This window comes from Castor canadensis, chromosome 6, assembly GCF_047511655.1.
Source record: "Castor canadensis chromosome 6, mCasCan1.hap1v2, whole genome shotgun sequence".
In the NCBI taxonomy this organism is placed as follows: Eukaryota; Metazoa; Chordata; class Mammalia; order Rodentia; family Castoridae; genus Castor; species Castor canadensis.
The window spans coordinates 135,858,880-135,876,706 of NC_133391.1; the positions used below are offsets into that span (position 1 = coordinate 135,858,880).

The 17,827-nt window shown below is 34.4% G+C and overlaps 1 non-coding gene across 1 annotated transcript; it reads right to left on the reverse strand.

Moving 5' to 3' along the window:
• Positions 1–16,564: 16,564 nt before the first annotated feature.
• Positions 16,565–16,637, reverse strand: Trnar-ucg (transfer RNA arginine (anticodon UCG)). Its single transcript has one exon. It is a non-coding gene; the product is annotated as a tRNA-Arg (tRNA).
• Between the last annotated feature and the right edge of the window lie 1,190 nt (positions 16,638–17,827).

The window sequence follows — 17,827 nt, forward strand, 5'->3', positions numbered from 1 at the left end:
TGAAATGGTAATTAAAGGAAAAACCAAAGAACTATTAGTTAAACAACTCAAGACCTGTGAAAAAAAATGAAAGAACTCACTAGCTCCATCAAAAGGCCAAACCTTAGAATCATAGGCATTGAAGAAGGAGAAGAGGTGCAAGCAAAGGGAATGTGTAATATATTCAACAAAATAATAACAGAGAATTTCCCAAATCTAGAGAAATCTATTCCCATACCAATGCAAGAGGCCTCCAAAACACCAAACAGACCAGACCAAAATAGATCTACCCATGGCATATTATCATTAAAAAAACAAATACAGAGACCCAAGAAAGTATATTGAAGGCTGTAAGAGAGAAAAAACAAATAACATACAAAGGTAAACCTATCAAAATCACAGCAGACTTCTCAACAGAAACAATAAAAGCAAGAAGAGCTTGGGGTGAGATCTTCCAGGCACTGAATGAAAATAACTTCAACCCCAGGATACTCTATCCAGCAAAACTATCATTCAAAATAGATGGAGCAATAAAAGTCTTCCACGATAAGCAGAAACTAAAACAATATGTGACCACAAAGCCACCACTACAAAAGATTCTTCAAGGGATTCTGCACACAGAAAGTGAAACCCAACATAACTATGAAAGGGCAGACAGCACCAAACCACAGGAAAAGAAAAAGCAAGAAAGTGGAGAGTAACCTCAACTTAAGGACACACAATCAAACCTTCAAACAACTAAGACAACTAAATGACAGGAATCACCACATACCTATCAGTACTAACACTAAATGTTAATGGACTTAATTCCCCCATTCAAAGGTACCATTTGGTGAACTGTATTAAAAAGCAAGATTCAACAATTTGTTGATTACAGGAGACCCATCTCACTGACAGAAATAATCATAGGCTTAGGATGAAAGGCTGGAAGAAGATTTATCAAGCCATTGGCCCCCGAAAACAGGCAGGAGTAGCAATATTTATCTCTGACAAAGTAGACTTCAAACCTACATTGATCAAACGAGATAAAGAAGGACATTCCATACTAATAAAAGGGGAAATAGACCAAAAGGAAATAACAATTATCAACCTATATGCACCCAATGTCAGTGCACCCAATTTCATCAAACATACCCTGAAGGACCTAAAAGTATATATTAACTCCAACACAGTGGTTGTGGGAGATTTTAACACCCCATTATCATCAATAGATAGGTCATCCAAACAAAAAATCAATAAATAAATCCAAGATCTAAAATATACAATAGATCAAATGGACCTACTTGATGTCTACAGAACATTTCATCCAACTTCTACACAATATACTGTCTTCTCAGCAGCCCATGGAACCTTCTCCAAAATAGATCATATCCTAGGGCACAAAGCAAGCCTCAGCAAATATAAGAAAATAGAAATTATACCATGCATTTTATCTGATCACAATGCAATTAAACTAGAACTCAACAACAAAAGTAAAGACAAAAAACATGCAAACAGCTGGAAACTAAATAACTCATCACTTATGAACAATGGGTCATTGATGAAATAAAAGAGGAGATTAAAAAGTTCCTGGAAGTCAAGGAAAATGAAAATACAACCTACCAAAACCTATGGGACACAGCAAAGGCAGTCCTGAGAGGAAAGTTTATAGCCATGAGTGCATATGGATTAAAAAGACTGAAAGATCCCAAATCAATGACCTAATGATATATCACAAACTCCTAGAAAAACAAGAGCAAACAAATCCCAAAACAAATAGAAGGAGAGAAATAATAAAAATAAGAGCTGAAATCAATGAAATAGAAACCAAAAACACCATACAAAGAATTAATGAAACAAAAAGTTGGTTCTTTGAAAAAATAAACAAGATCGACAGACCCCTGGCAAACCTGACTAAAATGAGGAGAGAAAAAACCCAAATTAGTAGAATTAGGAATGCAAAAGGGGAGATAACAACAAACACCATGGAAGTCCAGGAAATCATCAGAGACTACTTCGAGAACCTATATTCAAATAAATTAGAAAATCTTAAAGAAATGGACAGATTTCTAGATACATATGATCATTCAAAACTGACTCAAGAGGAAATTAATCACCTGAATAGACCTATAACACAAAATGAAATTGAAGCAGCAACAAGAGTCTCCCCAAAAGGAAAAGTCCAGGACCTGATGGATTCTCTGCTGAATTCTATCAGACCTTTAAAGAAGAACTGACACCAACCTTCCTTAAACAGTTCCATGAAATAGAAAGGGAAGAAAAACTGCCTAACACATTTTATGAAGCCAGTACTACACTTATCCCAAAACCAGGCAAAGACCTCCAAAAAGGAGAACTATAGGCCAATCTCTTTAATGAAAATCCTCAACAAAATAATGGCAAGGTGAATTCAAGAACACATCAAAAAGATTATTCACCAGGACCAAGTAGGCTTCATCCCAGGAATGCAAGGTAGCAGGATAGAAAATCAACATAGAAAAATCATTAGCATTTCTATACACTAATAATGAACAAACTGAGAAAGAATATATGAAAAAAATTCCATTTACAATAGCCTCAAAAAAAAAATCAAGTACCTAGGTGTAAGCCTAACAAAGATGTGAATGACCTCTACAAGGAAAACTAAACTTCTGAAGAAAGAGATTGAGGAAAACTATAGAAAGTGGAGAGATTTCCCATGCTCATGGATTGGTAGAATCAACATAGTAAAAATGTCTATCCTCCCAAAAGTAATCTACATGTTTAATGCAATTCCCATCAAAATTCCAATGACATTCATTAAAGAGATTGAAAACTCTACCATTAATTTTATATGGAAACACAAGAGGCCACGAATAGCCAAGGCAATACTCAGTCAAAAGAACAATGCTGGAGGTATCACAATACCTGACTTCAAACTATATTACAAAGCAATAACAATAAAAACAGCATGGTACTGGCACAAAAACAGACATGAAGACCAGTGGAACAGAATAGAGGACCCAGATACGAAGCCACACAACTATAAACAACTTGTCTTTGACAAAGGAACTAAAAATATACGATGGAGAAATAGCAGCCTCTTCAACAAAAACTGCTGGAAAAACTGATTAGCAATCTGCAAAAAACTGAAACTAGATCCATGCATATCACCCTATACCAATATTAACTCAAAATGGATCAAGGATCTTAATATCAGACCCCAAATTCTAAAGGTGGTACAGGAAAGAGGAGGAAATACTCTGGAGTTAGTAGGTATAGTCAAGAACTTTGTCAATGGAACCCCAGCAGCTCAACAACTAAGAGATAGCATAGATAAATGGGATTTCATAAAACTAAAAAGCTTCTGCTCAACAAAAGAAATGGTCTCTAAACTGAAGAGACCACCCACAGAGTGGGAGAAGATATTTGCCAGCTACACATCAGGCAAAGGACTGATAACCAGAATATATAGGGAACTTAAAAAACTAAATTCTCCCAAAATTAATGAACCAATAAAGAAATGGGCAAGTGAACTAAACAGAACTTTCTCAAAAGAAGAAATTCAAATGGCCAAAAAACACATGGGAAAATGTTCACCATCTCTAGCAATAAAGGAAATGCAAATTAAAACCACACTAAGATTCCACCTCACCCCTGTTAGAATAGCCATCATCAGCAACACCACCACCAACAGGTGTTGGCGAGGATGCGGGGAAAAAGGAACCCTCTTACACTGCTGGTGGGAATGTAAACTAATAAAACCACTCTGGAAAAAAATTTGGAGGCTTCTTAAAAAGGTAAACATTGATCTACCATATGATCCAGCAATACCACTCTTGGGGATATACCCAAAAGAATGTAACATGAGTTACTCCACAGACACCTGCACACCCATGTTTATTGCAGCACTATTCACAATAGCCAAGTTATGGAAACAGCCAAGATGCCCCACTACTGACGAATGGATTAAGAAAATGTGGTACCTATACACAATGGAATTTTATGCAGCCATGAAGAAGAATGAAATGTTATCATTCTCTGGTAAATGGATGGAATTGGAGAACATCATTCTGAGTGAGGTTAGCCTGGCCCAAAAGACTAAAAGTCGTATGTTCTCCCTCATATGTGGACATTAGATCAAGGGCAAACACAACAAGGGGATTGGACTATGAGCACATGATAAAAGCGAGAGCACACAAGGGAGGGGTGAGGATAGGTAAGACACCTAAAAAACTAGCTAGCATTTGTTGCCCTTAATGCAGAGAAACTAAAGCAGATACTTTAAAGCAACCGAGGCCAATAGGAGAAGGGGACCAGGAACTAGAGAAAAGGTTAGTTCAAGAAGAATTAACCTAGAAGGTAACATACACGCAAAGGAAATCAATGTGAGTCAACTCCCTGTATAGCTATCCTTATCTCAACCAGCAAAAACCCTTGGTCCTTCCCATTATTGCTTATACTCTCTCTACAGCAAAATTAGAGATAAGGGCAGAAAAGTTTCTGCTGGGTAGTGAGGAGGTAGGGAAGGAGAGGGAAGGGGTGGAGAGGTAAGGGAGGGGGTGGGGGAAGGTGGGGAGAAATGACCCAAACATTGTATGCACATATGAATAAAATAAAAATTTAAATAAAAGATATAGCCACCTTGATAGCACCTGACTATTCTCTCCAGTTAAAGAACAACAGTACTCATCACAAATAAAATCAAAGAAAAAAATCTGAGAATTTAAGACTAAGAACATAGAACTATAAAGAAGAATCCAAGAAATAATTAAAATATAGTTTACTGCGAATATTGAGGAAGTTGTTGAGTCTTTGAAGTGAGAGTTTTGGGAGTGTGGATTAGAATCTGCAGACACAATTGGTAGGTGATTGTGTCTGACAGGTGAGTGCTGGCAATATACCACACCTGGGGAAAGAACGAAGTTCTGTGCTACAATTAGACACAATATGCTAATATTGACATCACTCTCTGAGGTCTTGTATAGCATGCAGAAGACCTTACAGACACTCATAATAGCTGGCATATTTATCCGTGTATTTCAAAAGATGCATATGTGTTCAATTGAATAAACACTTCTCTACAATTAGTCTGAAAACTTGTGATGACTACTGTGGAAGCTTGACAGACTCAAGAACTCCCTAGAAAGAAACAAAGAGAATTGTTGCATGTAGAGAAAGAGCTACAGATATTTATATGTGTTCAGTAACTTTTCAAAAAAGGGTTCAATATTGTTCTAGCAGGTTTTCATGGAATAAATTCAGTTTTTCACCAACATTCATATTCTTGTTTCTATAAGATAGTCTGTACCCCCTACAAGTGGTTTGTTATCTTACATCCATATGGAACACAGAATTTACCTATAAAACATAACTTTAATAGTGATATACACATGTTCTTCGATTTGAGAAGTTATCTATATTTTAGAAGGGAGCAGCGAAGAATCAAAGATATGAAATCACCCGCAGCCATTCATGCACTAGAAAACCAGTAAGTCTTTTTTTTCTTTATTCATTTATTCAAATGTGCATACATTGTTTGGGCCATTTCTCTTCCCTGTTCCCCATCTTTTCTCTCTACCCCCCACTCGCCTCCCTTCTTGGCAGAACCTGTTCTGCCCTTTTCTCTAATTTTGTTGAAGAGTACACATAAGCATAATAAGAAAGACATAGTGTTTTTGCTATTTGAGTTAAGGATAGCTGTATAGAGATTCCTAGCATTGCTTCCATGTACATATGTATTACAACCTGAATTGATTCATCTCTACCTGACCTGTTCACTACTTCCCGGTCACCTTCCATATTGCTCTCTGTCGTTTTAAGTTTACTGTATTAACTTCTTTGCAGTGGGCACATCAAACACTTTCAAGTTTTGGGTTTCCTACCTATCCCCATTCCTCCTGTATGTGCTCTCCCCTTAGCGTGTGACCCAAGTCCAAGAACATTACTGTGTTTGCCCTAGATCTAAAGTCCACATAGGAGGGAGAACATACAGTTTTTGGTCTTCTGAGCCTGGCTAATCTCATTCAAGATGATGTTCTCCAGTTCCATCCATTTACTTGTGAATGATAAGATTTCATTCTTCTTTATGGCTGAGTAAAATTGCATTATGTATAAATGCCACATTTTCTTAATCCATTCGTCAGTAGTGGGGCATCTTGGCTGTTTCCATACTTGGCTATTGTGAATAACACTGCAATAAACATGGGTATGCAGGTGCCTCTGGAGTAACCTGAATCGCATTCCTTTGCAAAACCAGTAAGTCTTGACTCAACTCTTAGTTTTGGTTTAGGGATTTTTTTTCCCCTTATTCTAGAGATGTCCATTTGATGAAAGAAAAAAATGAAAGATAAAACATTATAAGTATGTTTTTTTGATTCTGAATAAACAAGATTTTACTACTTAAAGCAGTGTTTCTCTAAACAATATGCAAATATGAAGATGTCATAATGAAACCCTCTATTCTGTGAGATTAATAATAATAATAATAATAATTAAAAAAAAGAGTTAAGAGCAAAAATACCCCCAGTATTTCTCAAAGTATGAAATCAGTAGTCTTACTGTCAAATGGAAACATTTTTCTAATGCAACTTCTTTTTTCAAAAATGTGCATTTTCTTTATTTTTGATAACATTTGTGTACTTCAAATTTTCTTAACATTTTATTATAGAAATTACTTTAAAATTTTTTTTATTGTCATACTAAGGGTATGTTGTGACATTTACCAAAGTTTTTACAATATATCATAGTTAAATTCACCCCTCCATCATTCTCATTTATCTCCTCTCCCCCCATTCCTGAAGCAGGTGTCATTTTTTCATTTTCATACATGAGTATGTAATATTTCCACCATATTCACCCTCCTGCATCCTTTCCCTACATCTGGCCTCTCCTACTGGGGCTAATGTAACTTCTTGAGTCCCATTCCAGATCTACTAAATCAAGAACTACGAAGGTGTTTCATCAAGTCCTCCAGATAATTCTGATAGAAGCAAAGTTTGAGATTTACTGCTCTGGATCCTTCCATAGGAGTGATTCAGATCTTCCATAATATCTCACTAGAACATCAAAGTTAAGGAGAACTAAATTAAATATGATCATCTCATAGTATATATTTGAAATTATTTCATTGAATAACCTGCTTCAAAAATTTTGAGAGAAAAAAATCATAATTATGTTTTCTATCCTAAAGTAGGGAATATTATAATTGTGGTAATTTATTTTACTATTAAGACATAAAGCATTATTACTTGCATTTTCAAATTCTATGTATTTTTGGAGCACATTAAATAACTTTATATTTAAAATAATAATTTTAGATGATTTCTTCATAAGAATGATAAAAATGCACACAGCTGTAACAAACCTGGTAGGAATGCCTAGCAAGCTCCATGACTGATGAATACTTTCAAATTATTTACTTTTTTATAATAATCATACACATAAAGTTACTCTTTCCATATTGTGAAAAGTATTAATGACAATAAAAACATTAATACTTATTATCAGCAAGTGAAAATAACATTTCTAAATAAGGAGATTTTAAGTTACTAACAATTTTTCTGTAGTTTAATCAAAATCTAACTTATAATTATACTTCAAAATACAGTAACAATTATAGCAAATCCCTCTGATCATTATTTTTAGTGTTAATCAAAGTCCTTATTATGCCAAAACAAATTTTCTGAATCATATAAGCCCTAGATCACTCACTTAATTTATGTTTATAGCAGGTGCATTTGGCTGTACTACTAAGGTATTTGTGATTTGTAATACTTGTAAGTACTTCACAACAACATTTGATTTCTTTTACTCTTCTAATGAAGAGAAGTCTTATCTGATTTCAAAAATATTTGATTTAGGGAGGGAGGAATTCAAGTATGATGTATTTGATACATTGTAAGAACCTCTGTAAATGCTACAATGCACCCACACCCAGCTCAATGATAAAAAAAGAAAAAAATGTACTTAATACTATCTATCTGATATGCATTTGATGGGCTTCTTTTCTAATACTCAGTAGAAAACTGGATTAAAAAACTGGTTTGAGCATAGCCATATCAGAGTGGAGAACAATACTAACTGCCCTGAAATAACCAATTGCTGTGATTTTTCTCTCTATTCAATTGAACTGAATATTTTGACTGTCTGATTTTGTCTCACTTAAAAACCTTGCCTTTGTGTATGTTGTCTGATTCAGTTGATGCTTCCTGGTAATTCCTAGTGACAGTATGGAATGATGTCATAACTTTTTAAAATAATTTTTTAGTTCAATGCATTTAAAGTTGAAATATATAGTGAAAACATTATTATAAGAAGCATAATTCCAGGAAAGCTGCTACAAATTCCATTTCTAAGTTGTTTCTTCTGAACAACCTTAAAAATTTTGCTCTATCTTCTCTATTTATAGCCAACTAAAATTCAACTAGAATAGTGCTGCCTGACCAACTCACACTCATTATGTCCTCTGTTTATTAACCACTTGCTTTTCATTGCATCTGTTGCAAAAATGAAACAAAACAAAACAAAAGCCCCTTTAATTCAAATTTGTAAATCTCTGTAAAATGACCTTATTTTCTCTTGCATATAGCTTGATTATCCCTGACTGGTTAGAAAAGGCTATTTTCTTGTTCACAGTGCCTTCATTCTTGCCATTCAAACCCTGAAAGTATTTTTTCAATTCAAGGTCCAACTTAAATCTGTTGCAAGATAACTTTCTAGTTTACCTTTACTCACGGTTCCCATCTTCTTAACACCCCTGTACAGATAAAATATCAGTCTTACACAGCACAATTTTAATAGTTTCTTATTTTATGCATTAATGTCCTAATTCCTATTAAGGAAATCAGCAAGTTGTGAAAATCAAGTTTGCAGGCTTTGGCATCATACCGTCTGACCTGGATTTTCTCTCTGGTCAATTTCTTTTGGACTAATCCTCTGGTCAAGCTATATGAATTTAGCCTACGTGAATTATTTGTGCACCATTTTCTTCATCTGTAAAATCATTAGAAAATATCAATATTTTGAAAGTTAAAGCATGTAAATGATTGACAGATGTAACAATTATTGTAACATTATGTAGGAAAGAAAATGAATAGAATTTTCAAATCTGAAGAATATTTTGAGATCCTTTTTCCCTATTAACCAGCCTAGAAAGCTGATATTAGAATATTCTGGGTTTTTCTCCCTCTTCTGATTTTCCACCTTTACAACCTGATAATCTTCTTGGGAAATTCCAGTTTATGAGGATTAAAAATGACACCTCTTCTAGACAGACATAGTCTTGGATTGGCTAGCAGATTGTTGGTCTGTGACAAAATTAAAATCAAATCGAAAACAAAAGGCCTTCCTTCCACCAGGCTGGGGAAGTCCTGTTTAAGCTCGCATAGGCATAGAGCTTGGCAATGCTGCTGGACTGAATGTTAGGCCTCTCTGACCTGTGTTTTCAGGACCTTTCCTCAGTGCAATCTGCACATCTATAGAAATTGCCTGAGAAAGCTCTCTTCCTGATATCCTTACTTATTTTTCCTTTCCATATAAACACTGACCTTAACATGTACTGACTTCATTTTTATTCATAAATATTGACTTCAAAATAAAGATGAATTTAGGAGAGTTTGAATGGAAATGAGAATTTCTTGAATGCCAGAATTACAAAATACTGAAACAAACCTTGAAAAGTAAGTTTCTAAAAAGGAAAGGATGGATGAATCTAAACATTTTTGCTGAAGTTTAGGTGCTAAATTGGATAATCTGCCTAGATCCACTCCTTTTATGATTCTGTTGCCCAGATATATTTCAATAAGCAGCAGTGTCCAGAAGATGAGGTAGAAGTCATTCAGCTTTGGATATGCTTTGACTAGTTTCAGGAACAGGCACTTTGGTAGGTAGGAAGGAGACAGTTAAAAAAAAAAACCTCTGGTATTTTATAGTTTCTGGTATAATATTAAGATTTTGTTTGCATAATGCAGATCTTGGTATTGAGTTTATATAATTTTATTATCATGTGAAAATGGCTTTTGGAGAGCTTTATCTTCTACATCACTCCTGAAAGAAATGTGAAAGACAGAAAAGTGCAAAAACAGCTACTTGAGATTGGATAAGCATATATTAGGTGATTTTCTGATTATATTTTTAAAATATTGTTCCCAGATTCATGTACACATTTGGATAAAACAACTGTATCTATTTATTATGAATATTTTAAATGGGAGCAATACCATTAAAGTCCATGGAGTAAATATGTAGTAATTTTGTAAATTATTTATCTGAAAACCTCAAGAGCTTTTTGCTGCTATTTCAACTGTCAGTTAAATTTGTTTTAGTGGTATAAGTAATAGTTATGTGATACTGTTGTATAAAGTAGCCATGAAAATATGTACAATTTACTTGTAGGAATGATTAAATAAAGACTTAGGATATATCCTATCTTGATCAATGTATGTAGCACTTTGAGTGATAACTAGCTATTTGCTTATTCTTCTATATGAAAACATACACAGTAACATTTTCTATTCATTTCTAAAATGTGAATTATGTGTCACAATTTTAAATTGTGTAGATGTATACATTAACAGTCAGATTTAAAGAATTTAAAGACTCCTAAAATGACTTCTTATTAATGTAGAGTGAAAAATAATAAAAAGCCTAAAAGTAATCCATCAATTTGTCTTATTAAACCAACCAAGATACATGCAGATAGGATGTAGTACTAATTTGTTGAATAATCATTATTCTTTATATTAATAAAACCCAAAATTTGTCATTTTCTATCATATATTCCCTCTGGAAGGTATAAAATTAGACTGTTAAGTAACACATTCAAGGCTACTCTGTGGAAATATGTCCAAAAGCAATATAAATGTTTGGACTGACTCAGGTAAGCCTATAGAAATTTTATGTTGGGAATCCATTATTTTTACATTTTTATCAGCATACATTAGTTGTACAAGGGGTTTCATTGTGACATTTCCATATAAGCTTACAATGTATCTTAATTAGGTCCACCCCCTCCATCTTTATCTCTCATTTCCCCCATCTCCTTCTTAGAATAATTTCAACAGGTTTCATTGCTCTATTTTCATACACATATACAAGTACATCCACCATATTTGCCCTCCTTATCTTCTCCATTTACTTTTCTCCCTCACACTGGTACGTGCCCCCACCCCCTGCCCCGCAAAAGGACCTATCTTACCTTCCTGTCCTTCATCTTTTATGCATATATTGATTGTTAAATGGGGTTTGGCAAGGCATTTAACTCATATATATGTATATATATATATAAATAGTACTTTAATATAATATATATTTAATATATATATGTATACCTGTATAGTACTTTAATCAGATTGACTCCCTCTGTTGCCCACTCTTTCTCCATAGCCCTGCTTTGCACTTTTTTTAACTGTTCTACAACTCTTTTTTTAAAATTCATTTATTCACATGTGCGTACATTGTTTGAGCCATTTCTTTCCCCTGCCCCCCTCCCCTACCCTCTTCCCCCTCCCCCCTCACTTCCAGGCAGAACCTGTTCTGCCCTTATCTCTAATTTTGTTGAAGAGAAGAGATAAGCATAATAAGGAAGCCAAAGCATTTTTGGTAGTTAAGGATAGCTATACAAAGAGATTCCTAGCGTTGTTTTCATGTACAAATGTGTTACAACCCAGGTTGATTCATCTCTAACTGATCTTTATACTGTTTTCTGATCCCCTTCTCATGCTGACCTCTGTCACTTTAAGGTTTCTGTATTAGTTCCTCTGGAGTAGGGACATCAAACACTTTCATGTTTTGGCTTTCTACCTAGTCCCATATCTCCCGTATATGCTCTCCCCTTGTCATGTGATCCAAGTCCAATCAAGTTGTTGCCTTTGCCTTAGGTCTAAAGTCTGCATATAAGGGAGAACATATGATTTTTTGTCTTCTGAGCCTGGCTGACCTCATTCAGAATGATGTTCTCCAGAACCTAAATTCCTAAGATCAATGTACCAATTAAAAATAGGAAACTGAAGTAAACAGAACTTTCTCAAAGAAATACAAATGGCCAAAAAACACATGAAAAAATGCTCACCATCTCTAGCCATAAATGAAATGCAAATAAAAATCATACTAGGATTCCATCTCACCCCTGTTAGAATAGCCATCATCAAAAACACCACCAACAACATGTGTTGGTGAGGATGTGGGGAAAAGGAACCCTGGTGGGAATGCAAGCCAGTGCAACCACTCTGGAAAAAAAATTGGAGGCTTCTTAATAATCTAAACATAGACCTGCCATATGATCCAGTAATCCCACTCCTGGGGATATACCCAAAGGAATGTGACACAGGTTACTTCAGAGGCATCTGTACTTTTTTTTAACAAATCACCTAATTTCAATATCAGTAAGATAGATTGAACACATCCACAAACATCCATATTCCAAACATAATGAAATCATATGTATGCTTAAAATGTTAAAAATTATGGAAAAAAAAGAAAAAAATCTCCAAGTGCCAGGCACAGTGGTGCATGCAGTAATCCCAGCACTCAGGAGACAGGTAGATTGTGAGAATGAGGAAAGCCTGGGTTACATAGCCAGATACTGTCTCAAGAAAGAAAATCTCTGAACATATTTTAAAAATGCTGATACCAATTAGAGAAGTTAACTATGTGAGTCTGTAGTTCATGGGAAGAAGTTGGAACTAGTGATGTAAATTTGTGAACCATTAACATATTAAAGTTACTTCTAGTGTAGGATAGATTCGTGTTTATAGAAATAAATAAAGATAAATTCTGGCAGGAGTCAGAATTGAGCCAACAATTTTCACATTTGATGCTTAGATAGAAGAAGAGGGGCAGGAACAGTTAACAGCAGGGGCAGCAACCATAAAAACAAACAGAAAGCCACCAGATTGAAGAAAAATTAAAACAATGAGCACATGTTTACACAAGCAAACATGAAGTGTTTTAGCAGAGAAGGAGTTCCCTTGTGTCAGTATGCATGAGAGGTTGAGGTAGAATGCAGGGACAGGGAACTAGCTGGCTTTTGGATTTAATGACATGCAAATCAGTGGTGGAGTTGACAAGATCAGTTTCAATGGAAGCCAAGAGCTTAGAAAAAAATGCAAGATGACTGTCTGGCTAATGAGAAATACTCAGTAGATATGAGTAATGATGAATTTAAGAGAGACCAGCTGACCTAATTTTATGTTTTATAGCTCTGCAACATACTACTAACTTCCGATAGCTATTTTTATCTGCTGGAACAAAGTCATATATATTCATCTGTTAAGCCTGCCTTCACAAAACGTTTCAGACTCAGTGACTTCAGCCACAAAAATTTATTTGCATAGCTTGGAAAGTGGACTTCCAAGATCAAGCTGTTGCCAAGTTTGGTTTCCTTGAAGCCTCTCTCCTTGACTTGACTTGCTCTTTCATTTCATTCTCATACGGCCTTTTCTTAATTTTCTCTCTCTCTCTCTCTCTCTCTCTCTCTCTCTCTCTCTTGGGACTGGGGTTTGAACTCAGTGCTTTGTACTTACAAGGCAGGAGCTCTACCACTGGAGCCACACATCCAGTCCATTTTGTTCTGGTTAGTTTGGAAATGGGGACTCATGAAATATTTGCCCAGGCTGGCCTTGAACCATGATCCTCCCAATATCAGTCTCTTAAGTAGTTGAGATTTCAGACTTGAGTCACCAGAACACTCTTTTTTTATAAGGACTCTAGTTATGCTGGTTTAGGGTACTACCCTTTCATCTCATTTAACTTTACCTATCTTTTTCAAGGCCTTATGTCCAAATAAGGTCATGTTGAGGGTTTGGCCTTCAACTTAAGACTTTTAGGGAGGAACCGATTCCATAGAACCACATAATTCATAGACAGTTGAACTTAACTTGGATTAGATTCAAAAAGAAAAAAAAAGTAGCAGATATAAATAAAGCTATTTATAATGAAGTTGAACTACAAAATAAGTTTAGGATTGAGGAAGAAACTTTTCCAGAATGTATAGGTAGGTTTAATAAGCTGAAGTTCTTAATTATGATGAAAATTGTTATGGGGGTAGTATTATTATGATAATAGTAATTAAGAGTCACCAAACATGTATTGTGTGTCAACTGGGTTCATCACATTGCAATGTCATATATTGAGAAAGAGAATGTGCAAGAACGTGAAGAATCAGATTTAGTCCAGAGCCCACACTCATGACAACTGTGCAGTTAGGGAGCTAGAAGAGGAAAAAGAAGACAACTCCACAGAGTGGACATCTCAAAATCAGTGTTCCTGTAGTAGTAGCCTTATTGGACAAAGAAAGACCTGAGACACAATGACGGTCAACTGAATTTGGATTGAGGGAAAAACATAATTCCAGGAGAACAAGTTACTAAGAGTCTAGGATAAGGTAGGGATGCATCATTCATCCCATCAAGTAGATGGATGATCCATGTACTTAAATGATCTAAATGATCAAGACACAACTGATGATAGAATGCTAATGCTTTGTAAATCAATAAACAAGACCACTTAAAAAGTATGTAGAGGACATGAGAGACAATCTAAAGAAGAAATACATATGGCCAGTAAACTTGAAAATATCTCATTTTTATAGTCATCAAAATATACAAATTAAAACTTCAAAAATAGATGATTTCCACAACATGTAGGCAAAATTTTCTTAAGCATTGATTGTAGGTGATGGGCTTAGTTTGTGTGTCTATTGCCCCTGTAATTCCACTTCTAAAAACCTCCCATAAACAAAGCATCAGTGATTCAGAAAATATTTATGTATAAGGATATTTACAATAGCATGATTTATAATAAAAAGAAAATAACCTAAATGTCCCAAAAGGTAATTATTAAATAATATACCCATTCAAAAGTATAATTTTGAGGAATCTTTATATCAATGAAATAGGTATATTAAAAAGCAAGGTATGAAATTATATGCACCCTTTAATACTGAATTTTGAAGTGAAAATTTTTATGAACTTATAGAAAATAAGCAAAATACATCAAAACAATCTTTTAGGTAAGAGATTGTTGGTTTTATTCCTATATGCTTTAAATTTTTATGAATTTTCAATTTTTGTATAATCATATACTATTTAATCCTATAATAAAAATATTTTTAAAATAATTCAAAACTATTAACTAGGAATATGAAAAACACTATGCACTACTTGATCTATTGAATTAAATATGAGACTAATTAAATTTTAAGTAATAAAAATGAAGAATAATAGAGAAAAGATGGATAGTGAAGACGGAGCATTTAAAGCATAAAAATAACACATTTAAAACATAAAATGACAAATACATACACAAGTGCAAGTGTGGGGCTTGCAAATTGAATTTATACTGTATCTGGGATCCCAGATCTCTGTGTAACTAAAACTGGCTATGAATAGGGCGGCTTACTCCTATTCCAGGTGAACACAATTAATCTCAAACCAAAAAAGAGCAAGTTTTCTTGATTCTGCTCTTCCAGTGCCTGAAAGAGAAGCATGTTTCCTGGTAAAACTAGGATAGGACTCCCATTTATTTTATCCCAGTGTACATTTCAAAATTTTAGTGAAAAAACAATTTAGTATGAGCATATATTAATAATAGAGATATAATTGCTCACTAAAATGTCCATATAAAGGCAAGATTTATTAAATTAATATTATATCTATTTTCAACCAAGTGTCTTTTATAGCAGTACATGATACATATAAAGAGTTATATCTTTGTGTAAAAAATTTGAGAAATAAAGTATTATACAAATTTAAGAAATTGCTAAGATGATGATTAGTGACAGATTTTTCAAAGCATTTGCACTGCACCTCTGCCTAGGTATAATATACAGCTATTTTGATACTAAGGTTTGCTGCCACCTGGGTCTCTGCCAGCTAAACAGGGGACAGGTCACTTTGCTGTGTAATACCACACTTGTCTGAGCTTTTAAATCCTCCCCAACATCTCAATACTAGTAAAAAGATGTAAGATTGCTAGATGGGCAACTCAGTAACACATTTTCTCATTCTTCTTCCCTGTAACACTTTTTTAAAGTATAATTTAGATTTATATTACATATTTATACATGTATTTGAATATATATATTTATACTGTCTTGATATCACTATAGTCGAAGTAAACACATTTATCATCTTCGTAAGTTTGCATTGTAAACCACTTTTGTGTGTATGTGTGTATAGACACCTAACATGAGATCTAACTTCTTAATAAGTATGCAATGGCATATTGTTAACTATAGGCACTATATTGAATTGCAGGTCTCTAGAAATTATTCATCCTTCATAAGTGAAATATGTATCCATTGGGCAAAACCCTGTGTTTTCATTTCTCTCCATCTCCTGAAAGCCATCATTTTATTCTCTGCTTCCTTAACTTTGACTATTTTAGAGATCTTCTATAAGTGGAATTATATAGTATTTATCCTTTAGTTACTACCTTATTTCACTTAGTTTAATGTCCTCCAGTTTCACTCATGTTGTTGTGAATGACAGATTGTGTGTACTCGTGTGTGTATGCCACATATTTCTTTTTTTTTTTTGGTAGGACTGGGGTTTGAACTCAGGGACTTATGTTTGCAAAGCAGGTGCTCTACCACTTGAGCCATACCTCCAGTCCAAAGAGAGGTATTTAACCACGAAGGGATTAGAACCCTCAATCTTCTGATCCGAAGTCAGATGCCTTATCCATTAGGCCACGTGGTCTACAATATTTCTTTATCACTTCTTCCAGTGATGGACATTTGAGTTGTTTCATTTCTTGTTCTTTTAAACAAAGCTACAATGAACACTGGGGTGCAGTTATCTGTCGAAGATGCATTTCTGAGTAGTGAAAGTGATGATGCTATAGTTTTTCTTTAAAAGCTACTGTACTGTTTCCCATAGAGCAGCACCGTTTTACATTTTCACCAACATGAGAGAGAACAAATTTCCATAGCTTCACCAAAGCATGTCATTTCTTATCTATTTGATAATTGCCATCCTAGGAGGTATGAGGTGATAATCTTGTTTGGTTTTGATTTGCATTTCCTGATAATTAGTAATATTGAGTACCTTTTCACGTAGTAAGCAGCCTTACATGTCTTCTTTGTAGAGATATCTGTTCAAATCTTTTGCCCATTTTTAATTGAGTTTTTTAACTAGAAAGTTGTGAGCTTTTCTTTTATATTTTGTGCATTAACACATTATCAGAGAAGTGGTTTAAAAATATATTGTTCCATTTCTGAAGCTGTTACCTAACTGCTGATTGTTTCTTTGGCTGTGAAGAAAGTTGGTAGTTTGACTTTGTTCCTCTTGCCTATTTTTGCTTTTGTTGCCTGTGTTTTGATGTCAGGTCCAAGAAATCATTGAAAAGTATGTGTTGAAGAGCTTTTGACCTGTATTTTCTTCTAGGAGTTGTCACTCTCCAGTCTTACATTTAAGTATTGATCCATTTTGATTTATGTGGGGGGTATAATAAGAAAGGAGTCAAAATCCATTCTTCTGCAATGGATATCCAGTTTTTCCAGCACCATTTACTGAAGGCATTATCCTTTTTCCATTTATATTATTAGTGTCCTTATGGAAGATTAATTGCTCATGTATATGAAGAATTCTAGGGTCTCTATTTAATATCATTCATCTGTATCTTAGTTCCACACTGTTTTGATTAAGGTAGCTTTGTAATATATTTTGAAATCAGGATTGTGATGCCTCAGATTTCTTCTTCCTTCTCATGATTGCATGGATTTTGCTGGGAAGAGCAATGAGCTATATATTGACTTGGGGCCTATGGATAATATTAATTCTTCCAATGTATAAACATGCTTTAAATACTTAAGCATAAACTTAACCCTGGAGATGAAATACATTTGTACTGAAAGCCATAAAACATTAATAAGAGAAATTAGTGAAGA